General features: G+C 42.4%; 10 non-coding genes across 10 annotated transcripts; 3 read left to right on the forward strand and 7 right to left on the reverse strand.

Annotated features, from left to right (window-relative positions):
* Nucleotides 1–55: 55 nt before the first annotated feature.
* Nucleotides 56–127, reverse strand: trnae-uuc (transfer RNA glutamic acid (anticodon UUC)). Its single transcript has one exon. It is a non-coding gene; the product is annotated as a tRNA-Glu (tRNA).
* Nucleotides 128–1,351: 1,224 nt separating this feature from the next.
* Nucleotides 1,352–1,424, reverse strand: trnah-aug (transfer RNA histidin (anticodon AUG)). The gene has a single exon. It is a non-coding gene; the product is annotated as a tRNA-His (tRNA).
* Nucleotides 1,425–1,626: 202 nt separating this feature from the next.
* Nucleotides 1,627–1,698, forward strand: trnae-cuc (transfer RNA glutamic acid (anticodon CUC)). The gene has a single exon. It is a non-coding gene; the product is annotated as a tRNA-Glu (tRNA).
* Nucleotides 1,699–2,015: 317 nt separating this feature from the next.
* On the reverse strand, nt 2,016–2,087 carry trnae-uuc (transfer RNA glutamic acid (anticodon UUC)). The gene has a single exon. It is a non-coding gene; the product is annotated as a tRNA-Glu (tRNA).
* A 1,223-nt stretch (nt 2,088–3,310) lies between these two features.
* trnar-acg (transfer RNA arginine (anticodon ACG)) lies at nt 3,311–3,383 on the reverse strand. The gene has a single exon. It is a non-coding gene; the product is annotated as a tRNA-Arg (tRNA).
* A 4,448-nt stretch (nt 3,384–7,831) lies between these two features.
* trnae-cuc (transfer RNA glutamic acid (anticodon CUC)) lies at nt 7,832–7,903 on the forward strand. The gene has a single exon. It is a non-coding gene; the product is annotated as a tRNA-Glu (tRNA).
* A 396-nt stretch (nt 7,904–8,299) lies between these two features.
* Nucleotides 8,300–8,371, reverse strand: trnae-uuc (transfer RNA glutamic acid (anticodon UUC)). The gene has a single exon. It is a non-coding gene; the product is annotated as a tRNA-Glu (tRNA).
* A 1,226-nt stretch (nt 8,372–9,597) lies between these two features.
* trnar-acg (transfer RNA arginine (anticodon ACG)) lies at nt 9,598–9,670 on the reverse strand. The gene has a single exon. It is a non-coding gene; the product is annotated as a tRNA-Arg (tRNA).
* A 154-nt stretch (nt 9,671–9,824) lies between these two features.
* trnae-cuc (transfer RNA glutamic acid (anticodon CUC)) lies at nt 9,825–9,896 on the forward strand. Its single transcript has one exon. It is a non-coding gene; the product is annotated as a tRNA-Glu (tRNA).
* Nucleotides 9,897–10,212: 316 nt separating this feature from the next.
* Nucleotides 10,213–10,284, reverse strand: trnae-uuc (transfer RNA glutamic acid (anticodon UUC)). Its single transcript has one exon. It is a non-coding gene; the product is annotated as a tRNA-Glu (tRNA).
* Nucleotides 10,285–10,686: the final 402 nt, after the last annotated feature.

Here is a 10,686-nt window from a genome sequence, read left to right on the forward strand (position 1 = left end):
CTGGTGCAGGAAGATTTGCTGGATTTTTGAGGAGGGAAGCAAAAAGGAGCATACATTCCCATACCGGGAGTTGAACCCGGGCCGCCTGGGTGAAAACCAGGAATCCTAACCGCTAGACCATATGGGATTTGGACACTTTAAACTGGCCATGGGCTTCTGGCGCACTTTCCATACATGTGGTCAGCGTGGGCGCAGGACCTTGTAGTGGCCTGTTGCTTTAGTTCTGTGACTGTAACAATGTGATAATAATTTGGCAAAACAAGAATTATCCAAAAGGACGGATTTCTGAATTATATAGTGTTGTATGCATTCAGGGAATCTGTTTTTTCACTCAACCCGGGGGTTCAGTGTATTTGGGCAGATTCCTGTGATTGCAGAATTGATTCCTCAAACTGGTAATTAAGCTCTTGTCCAAGTGAAAATACTCGTGTCATCCATTTGAAAACACACACGGCAACCTTTATCTAGAGGAAAAACTGGAGTCAACCCCTGGCTGCGTACGAGAAAACCAGGAATCCTAACTGCTAGACCATATGGGAACTGGCCAGCTTTAACTGGCCACAAGCTTGTGGGCCACTTTCCATAAATGTGGCCAGTGTGGGCGCAGGGTTTTGTAGTGGCCTGTTGCTTTTGGTGTGTGACTGTAACAATGTGATAATAATTTGGCAATACAAGAATCATCCGAAGGGACGGTTTACTGAAATATATAGTGTTGCATGCATTCAAGGGACATGTTTGTTGACTCACACATGGTTCAGTTTTTTGGCCAGAATCCTGTGATTGCTGAATTTATACCTCGAACTGGTAATTAAGGTCTTGTCCAGGTGAAAATACTTGTGTCATGCATCTGAAAACACACATGGCAACCGTTATCTAGAGGAAAAACTGCCTATCGTCGGTCTGTCAAGGTACAAAACTGACATGTTGTGAGGTTAATAATGAAAGTGAGACCAACTTTTAATCCGCAAAATTGCTGATTATTCGCTTGTTCAGTTTAATGCAGATTACAAATTATTCTCAATGTCCAGGTGGCAATTAGTGATAAGGCTTCAAAATGGCAAGCCTGTGACATCAAAACCACATGGCATTGCACCCTTCAAAGTAGTAAAGCGGTTACAGAGTAGCGATGAAATTGTTCATTCTAGAATCAACTGGCCCACCAGCCTGCATTTTGTGAGACGAATGGCAATACCAAAGCATGTCCGTGTCTCCCCTAGACATCGGAATGGATGTGCAGAATGTGCCTTTTTTTGGAAAAAATAGAAGAATGCCTAGAGAGTTGCCTTTTCTTTTGGACTTCGGAGAAAAAAAACACAACAACAAAATAAGCCAGAGAAAAACAAGCACAGAGCGAGCAAGCCAGGAGTCGAACCTAGAATCTTCTGATCCATAGTCAGACGCGTTATCCATTGCGCCACTGGCCCACCATTAGTAAAGACCCCCGATTGTTACAGACTTGTTGGTTTTCGATGTGACGGTGGCAAGCATTGATGTCTGCTCATTCTCACCTTGTTATCAGGAGAACAGACTACCAGCCCTCCAGCCCTCCAGCCCACCAGCCCACCAGCCCTCCAGCCCACCAGCCCACCAGCCCACGAGCCCTCCAGCCCTCCAGCCCACCATCACTCCCTGGTGGTCTAGTGGTTAGGATTCGGCGCTCTCACCGCCGCGGCCCGGGTTCGATTCCCGGTCAGGGAAAGCTATTTTGCCTTCCAATTGTGGACTGCGAATTCAAGCTCTGCTGACAGCTGTGAGAAAGCCAGCTCCAAACCAAAAAATTGGTGGGAACATGAAAAAAACACCTCCTTTGAGCCGGAGTTGAACCAGCGACCTAAGGATGGCCAACACTCCAACCTACAGTCCTCCGCTCTACCAGCTGAGCTATCGAAGGGGCTAAGGGCTAGTCAGAACCTCGACATATCAGGGTTCTGTAGCTCTACTGCTGGCCAAAAAGTCACTTCTGGTGCAGGAAGATTTGCTGGATTTTTGAGGAGGGAAGCAAAAAGGAGCATGCATTCCCATACCGGGAGTTGAACCCGGGCCGCCTGGGTGAAAACCAGGAATCCTAACCGCTAGACCATATGGGATTTGGACACTTTAAACTGGCCATGGGCTTCTGGCGCACTTTCCATACATGTGGTCAGCGTGGGCGCAGGACCTTGTAGTGGCCTGTTGCTTTAGTTCTGTGACTGTAACAATGTGATAATAATTTGGCAAAACAAGAATTATCCAAAAGGACGGATTTCTGAATTATATAGTGTTGTATGCATTCAGGGAATATGTTTTTTCACTCAACCCGGGGGTTCAGTGTATTTGGGCAGATTCCTGTGATTGCAGAATTGATTCCTCAAACTGGTAATTAAGCTCTTGTCCAAGTGAAAATACTCGTGTCATCCATTTGAAAACACACACGGCAACCTTTATCTAGAGGAAAAACTGGAGTCAACCCCTGGCTGCGTACGAGAAAACCAGGAATCCTAACTGCTAGACCATATGGGAACTGGCCAGCTTTAACTGGCCACAAGCTTGTGGGCCACTTTCCATAAATGTGGCCAGTGTGGGCGCAGGGTTTTGTAGTGGCCTGTTGCTTTTGGTGTGTGAATGTAACAATGTGATAATAATTTGGCAATACAAGAATCATCCGAAGGGACGGTTTACTGAAATATATAGTGTTGCATGCATTCAAGGGACATGTTTGTTGACTCACACATGGTTCAGTTTTTTGGCCAGAATCCTGTGATTGCTGAATTTATACCTCGAACTGGTAATTAAGGTCTTGTCCAGGTGAAAATACTTGTGTCATGCATCTGAAAACACACATGGCAACCGTTATCTAGAGGAAAAACTGCCTATCGTCGGTCTGTCAAGGTACAAAACTGACATGTTGTGAGGTTAATAATGAAAGTGAGACCAATTTTTAATCCGCAAAATTGCTGATTATTCGCTCGTTCAGTTTAATGCAGATTACAAATTATTCTCAATGTCAAGGTGGCAATTAGTGATAAGGCTTCAAAATGGCAAGCCTGTGACATCAAAACCACATGGCATTGCACCCTTCAAAGTAGTAAAGCGGTTACAGAGTAGCGATGAAATTGTTCATTCTAGAATCAACTGGCCCACCAGCCTGCATTTTGTGAGACGAATGGCAATACCAAAGCATGTCCGTGTCTCCCCTAGACATCGGAATGGGTGTGCAGAATGTGCCTTTTTTGGAAAAAATAGAAGAATGCCTAGAGAGTTGCCTTTTCTTTTGGACTTTGGAGAAAAAAAACACAACAACAAAATAAGCCGGAGAAAAACAAGCACAGAGCGAGCCAGCCAGGAGTCGAACCTAGAATCTTCTGATCCGTAGTCAGACGCGTTATCCATTGCGCCACTGGCCCACCAATAGTAAAGACCCCCGATTGTTACAGACTTGTTGGTTTTCGATGTGACGGTGGCAAGCATTGATGTCTGCTCATTCTCACCTTGTTATCAGGAGAACAGCCCACCAGCCCTCCAGCCCACCAGCCCACCAGCCCACCAGCCCTCCAGCCCTCCAGCCCACCAGCCCTCCAGCCCACCATCCCTCCCTGGTGGTCTAGTGGTTAGGATTTATACCTCGAACTGGTAATTAAGGTCTTGTCCAGGTGAAAATACTTGTGTCATGCATCTGAAAACACACATGGCAACCGTTATCTAGAGGAAAAACTGCCTATCGTCGGTCTGTCAAGGTACAAAACTGACATGTTGTGAGGTTAATAATGAAAGTGAGACCAACTTTTAATCCGCAAAATTGCTGATTATTCGCTCGTTCAGTTTAATGCAGATTACAAATTATTCTCAATGTCCAGGTGGCAATTAGTGATAAGGCTTCAAAATGGCAAGCCTGTGACATCAAAACCACATGGCATTGCACCCTTCAAAGTAGTAAAGCGGTTACAGAGTAGCGATGAAATTGTTCATTCTAGAATGGGTGTGCAGAATGTGCCTTTTTTTGGAAAAAATAGAAGAATGCCTAGAGAGTTGCCTTTTCTTTTGGACTTTGGAGAAAAAAAACACATCAACAAAATAAGCCGGAGAAAAACAAGCACAGAGCGAGCCAGCCAGGAGTCAAACCTAGAATCTTCTGATCCGTAGTCAGACGCGTTATCCATTGCGCCAAGGCCGGCGCCCATTAGTCGAGGTAAAGATCCTAAAAGACGCACAGGTACGCGAGTTTGCGGCCCGCTCCGACCAGTGATGGAATTCCTGGAATGTGTCCGTTTTGACGCTGCTGATGCACGCGTGCGTAATCATCATTATCCCCCGTAATTTAATCGAGCGTAAATTCGTCCCCCGCACTTTAATTTGGGAACTTTCCAAGGTAAACAATCATGTTATGTACGTTTCATTCATACCGGACGCCGGAGGGCGCTCTCTCGCATAAAGTCCAAAAAGGACTCGTAGAAGCACCATCTTGTGACCACTATGTGACGCACGCTACAGGAAATACCTTATATGGACAAAGGCATCCAGCTGGATAAAAAAAGCTGAAATTATTTGACAGATAAAACGTGACTATTCATTGCAAAAATACATGATTTGTGTTTTTGTGCATTTTCATAACAAAATACATGAATAACGCAGCGCTTACTGACACTTTTTTTTCAGTATAATATATTATTTTTACAGTATAACATTATATTATATTATATTATTATATTTTCTGACTTATTCTGGAAGTCCCTGTTTCTTTGTGTGTGTGTTTTACTGTTATGTAATACTGGAATACTTAAAAACATGTTTTTTTTTTTGCAACTACAATTACAGTGAGAAATAGGCACAAAAACATTGTGAGTGCAAAGATTAACAACCCTTTTTATTTGCAAATATAAAGTCATTATATAAAATTATAACAACAGTGCAAATATATATACATTTACAAATATTGTGAGAATACAAATAGGAACAATAACAATAGTGTGAGGGCAAATATTAACAACCCTTTTAATCTGGATATATATTTTAAAGCCAATAAAACATTTAGAACAGTAATGAATTTTGTACAGTATACACCAAAAATGTTTACCACAATAATAAAATTTGTACATATCAGTGTAAAAATATAATAAATATCAAACCAAAACAAACATTTGCAGTGCAATTTTGACATCAGACTAAGAAAATAATAAGAATTAATAGTAAAAAAAGACAAACATTTACCACAGTAGTGCAATTATGACATATTTGCTTAAAAAAAAAATAGTAAATAAAAAATAGTTTTTACCACTATAGTGGACTTTTCATATATTAGCCAAAATAATAATAAAAAACATAAACATACTGTTTATATTATATATCTATCTTGGATGTGCTTGTAAGCACATGCTACCACAGTGAAGCGGGACACCCTCATTCCATCACAGCGCACCGCGTTTGGGTAGAGAGCACAGAGCCTTGTGAAAATGGCCTTCGGTTGCAGTCAGGCCACTGTGCAGGACTGTGAGCCCCAACGAAACACCTGCAAATTACAACAGAATACATATTATTAATGTAAGATTGTTTTCATTGTGTGATCTTATTTTTATTTTACCTTTCCTATGCTGTCTGTTTTGCTTTGTGTTGTCTAAATGTTGATTTATAATATGTGCGCATAGTTATGTTGTCTCTCTTTGTTTTGTTTTTAGATTGATGTTGAAATGTCATATCAATAAATCAGTTCTCTACTGTGTTGTGGAATAATTACAGGGTGTTGTTAGTCAGCCTGTCAGGTTTTTTTCACAATAATGACTGCATATTATCCCACTTATTACATGGCTACTTACTAAAGTACAGTAAAAGACAAATTATTTGACTCAACATGATACAAAATGATTTTAATGATTTAAGAAATGATTGCCTTGTTTCTTCTAAATTAAATATTCCAATGTACAGTTGGAACTGTGTTCATAGCAATGTAACATACTTAGCAACCTAATATATATAGTCAGAATAAAACGTAAATCACAACTAATAATTTATGTTGTAATCAGGCTAAGTTTGAACTTAACAGGCTACAGGAAGATAAGCTAGTCATGAAGGTGTCAGGTTTTACTAATTTAACTAGAAATCCTTACTAAACAAAAAAAGTTGTAGGTGATATTTCAGCCAGTTTCAGATATATTATATATATTTTATATATCTGCCAATTCCTGCACGGCTCCATACCCCTCAATATTATCAGGTCCAACGTAATCCTAAAATGAAAGATAATTTAGGAACTTTTGATAGCATCAGTGAATACAAATATTCACATGAAAGCACATCCAATGTAACCCAGATTATGCTTACACACATGTAAATGTACCCAAAAAATAAACTGGACCCTTACATCATGTGAAGTGTTCTCTTCCAATGTTGGACGATCCGTTTCTGCAGATAATCGGTCCACTGGGCAACATTAAAAAGGTAAATATTTATTTTAAATTTGTATTTATGCCTTTCAATGTGATAAATACAAATTTATAGTTAGTGTGATAACAAATACGAAACCTTTATGAATACTTTAGTAAAACTCACAGCTATGTGCTCCAGGAAAGAGTTCTAGATTTGATTGAGTGTGCAGTGAGCTGCTGACAGGAGATGACACTGATGATGGAGGGACCACAAACAGTGATGACGTGGGGCTGGTTGCTGGAGGAGTTGGAGATGATGCTGCAGATGCTGCAGACACTGATGCTTGTGAAGAGGCAGCAGGTGTCCGTTCAGTGTCAAAGGTGGGGACAGTGATGTCCTGAAACTCCTCAAGTTCAGCATAACCTTCATCCACCTCTATACCAACCTCAGTAGTCTCTGACTCTTCAATGGCCAACTTGTAGTCCTGCAGAACTTTACCAGTTTGCTGGTAAAGATATTCCACTCCAATAAGCTCACCTTTAAAATAGTAAAACATTGTCAATTAGATAATATACCACAATATTATATTATAACTCAGTTCCTCAGTTTCCTTTGCAAATCATTAGCTAAAGATTAATTAAAGCTGACAACTGGAAGTTGAAGTGCATAGCTTTGGCCACTGTAGTAATTAACATATACATTGAAATCATTAGTTAATATAATGTTATTACTCAACTTATACATTAAAGTACATTTGACTGATAACAATTTATTTATTACTTAATCTATTAATCATATAGAATGTTTATTAGTTGCTGATGTAGTATTCATTAATAAATGGTTTAAGTTAGTCCTTCATGAGTTTACATTAACTCGTGATTATCTGTGCATTCTTGAAGCATGAATTAATGCATATTTGTGCACCAGTATTGTAATTTTATTGATAAAAGACTCACTTACATTGCAAATGTTGGTTAGAAGTTAATCGATGACCGTTATCTTCTTCTTCTTCACCCGTGATCCTTAAATCTCCGGTAGTTTTAAATGTTATCAATTGATCTACTTACTACGAAGAATCGCGGATGAGGTACGGGCGCTGATTGGCTAATTCGCGGTTACAATACGAGCGCTGATTGGCAAATTCGCGGTTGCGATACGAGCGCTGATTGGCAAATTCGCGGTTGCGATACGAGCGCTGATTGGCTAAAACATAAGTTTCATGGTTGCAGCCGGGAACGTGATTGGCTGTCATAACAAAGAATAACCACGACCTACAGGTGACATGGAGCGCCACTGGCCCACCAATAGTAAAGACCCCCCGATTGTTACAGACTTGTTGGTTTTCGATGTGACGGTGGCAAGCATTGATGTCTGCTCATTCTCACCTTGTTATCAGGAGAACAGACTACCAGCCCTCCAGCCCACCAGCCCACAAGCCCTCCAGCCCACCAGCCCACCAGCCCTCGAGCCTTCCAGCCCACCAGCCCACCATCCCTCCCTGGTGGTCTAGTGGTTAGGATTCCTCGCTCTCACCGCCGCGGCCCGGGTTCGATTCCCGGTCAGGGAAAGCTCTTTTGCCTTCCAATTGTGGACTGCGAATTCAAGCTCTGCTGACAGCTGTGAGAAAGCCAGCTCCAAACCAAAACATTGGTGGGAACATGAAAAAAACACCTCCTTTGAGCCGGAGTTGAACCAGCGACCTAAGGATGGCCAACACTCCAACCTACAGTCCTCCGCTCTACCAGCTGAACTATCGAAGGGGCTAAGGGCTAGTCAGAACCTCGACATATCAGGGTTCTGTAGCTCTACTGCTGGCCAAAAAGTCACTTCTGGTGCAGGAAGATTTGCTGGATCAGAACCTCGACATATCAGGGTTCTGTAGCTCTACTGCTGGCCAAAAAGTCACTTCTGGTGCAGGAAGATTTGCTGGATTTTTGAGGAGGGAAGCAAAAAGGAGCATTTATTCCCATACCGGGAGTTGAACCCGGGCCACCTGGGTGAAAACCAGGAATCCTAACCGCTAGACCATATGGGATTTGGACACTTTAAACTGGCCATGGGCTTCTGGCGCACTTTCCATACATGTGGTCAGCGTGGGCGCAGGACCTTGTAGTGGCCTGTTGCTTTAGTTCTGTGACTGTAACAATGTGATAATAATTTGGCAAAACAAGAATTATCCAAAAGGACGGTTTTCTGAATTATATAGTGTTGTATGCATTCAGGGAATCTGTTTTTTCACTCAACCCGGGGGTTCAGTGTATTTGGGCAGATTCCTGTGATTGCACAGAATTGATTCCTCAAACTGGTAATTAAGCTCTTGTCCAAGTGAAAATACTCGCGTCATCCATTTGAAAACACACACGGCAACCTTTATCTAGAGGAAAAACTGGAGTCCAACCCCTGGCTGCGTACGAGAAAACCAGGAATCCTAACTGCTAGACCATATGGGAACTGGCCAGCTTTAACTGGCCACAAGCTTGTGGGCCACTTTCCATAAATGTGGCCAGTGTGGGCGCAGGGTTTTGTAGTGGCCTGTTGCTTTTGGTGTGTGACTGTAACAATGTGATAATAATTGGCAATACAAGAATCATCCGAAGGGACGGTTTACTGAAATATATAGTGTTGCATGCATTCAAGGGACATGTTTGTTGACTCACACATGGTTCAGTTTTTTGGCCAGAATCCTGTGATTGCTGAATTTATACCTCGAAACTGGTAATTAAGGTCTTGTCCAGGTGGAAAATACTTGTGTCATGCATCTGAAAACACACATGGCAACCGTTATCTAGAGAGGAAAAACTGCCTATGTCGGTCTGTCAAGGTACAAACTGACATGTTGTGAGGTTAATAATGAAAGTGAGACCAATTTTTAATCCGCAAAATTGCTGATTATTCGCTCGTTCAGTTTAATGCAGATTACAAATTATTCTCAATGTCCAGGTGACAATTAGTGATAAGGCTTCAAAATGGCAAGCCTGTGACATCAAAACACATGGCATTGCACCCTTCAAAGTAGTAAAGGCGGTTACAGAGTAGCGATGAAATTGTTAATTCTAGAATCAACTGGCCCACCAGCCTGCATTTTGTGAGACGAATGGCAATACCAAAGCATGTCCGTGTCTCCCCTAGACATCGGAATGGGTGTGCAGAATGAGCCTTTTTTTGTAAAAATAGAAGAATGCTAGAGAGTTGCCTTTTCTTTTGGGACTTTGGAGAAAAAAACACAACAAACAAATAAGCCGGAGAAAAACAAAAACAGAGTGAGCCAGCCAGGAGTCGAACCTAGAATCTTCTGATCCGTAGTCAGACACGTTATCCATTGCGCCACTGGCCCACCAAAAGTAAAGACCCCCGATTGTTACAGACTTGTTGGTTTTCGATGTGACGGTGGCAAGCATTGATGTCTGCTCATTCTCACCTTGTTATCAGGAGAACAGACTACCAGCCCTCCAGCCCACCAGCCCTCCAGCCCACCAGCCCACCATCCCTCCCTGGTGGTCTAGTGGATAGGATTCGGCGCTCTCACCGGCGCGGCCCGGGTTCGATTCCCGGTCAGGGAAAGCTCTTTTGCCTTCCAATTGTGGACTGCGAATTCAAGCTCTGCTGACAGCTGTGAGAAAGCCAGCTCCAAACCAAAAATTGGTGGGAACATGAAAAAAACACCTCCTTCGAGCCAGAGTTGAACCAGCGACCTAAGGATGGCCAACACTCCAACCTACAGTCCTCCGCTCTACCAGCTGAGCTATCGAAGGGGCTAAGGGCTAGTCAGAACCTCGACATATCAGGGTTCTGTAGCTCTACTGCTGGCCAAAAAGTCACTTCTGGTGCAGGAAGATTTGCTGGATTTTTGAGGAGGGAAGAAAAAAGGAGCATGCATTCCCATACCGGGAGTTGAACCCGGGCCGCCTGGGTGAAAACCAGGAATCCTAACCGCCAGACAATATGGGATTTGGACACTTTAAAATGGCCATGGGCTTCTGCCGCACTTTCCATACATGTGGTCAGCGTGGGCGCAGGACCTTGTAGTGGCCTGTTGCTTTAGTTCTGTGACTGTAACAATGTGATAATAATTTGGCAAAACAAGAATTATCCAAAAGGACGGTTTTCTGAATTATATAGTGTTGTATGCATTCAGGGAATCTGTTTTTTCACTCAACCCGGGGGTCAGTGTATTTGGGCAGATTCCTGTGATTGCAGAATTGATTCCTCAAACTGGTAATTTAAGCTCTTGTCCAAGTGAAAATACTTGTGTCATCCATTTGAAAACACACACGGCAACCTTTATCTAGAGGAAAAAACTGGAGTCAACCCCTGGCTGCGTACGAGAAAACCAGGAATCCTAACTGCTAG

This window comes from Carassius auratus, unplaced genomic scaffold (genome assembly GCF_003368295.1).
Source record: "Carassius auratus strain Wakin unplaced genomic scaffold, ASM336829v1 scaf_tig00215645, whole genome shotgun sequence".
In the NCBI taxonomy this organism is placed as follows: domain Eukaryota; kingdom Metazoa; phylum Chordata; class Actinopteri; order Cypriniformes; family Cyprinidae; genus Carassius; species Carassius auratus.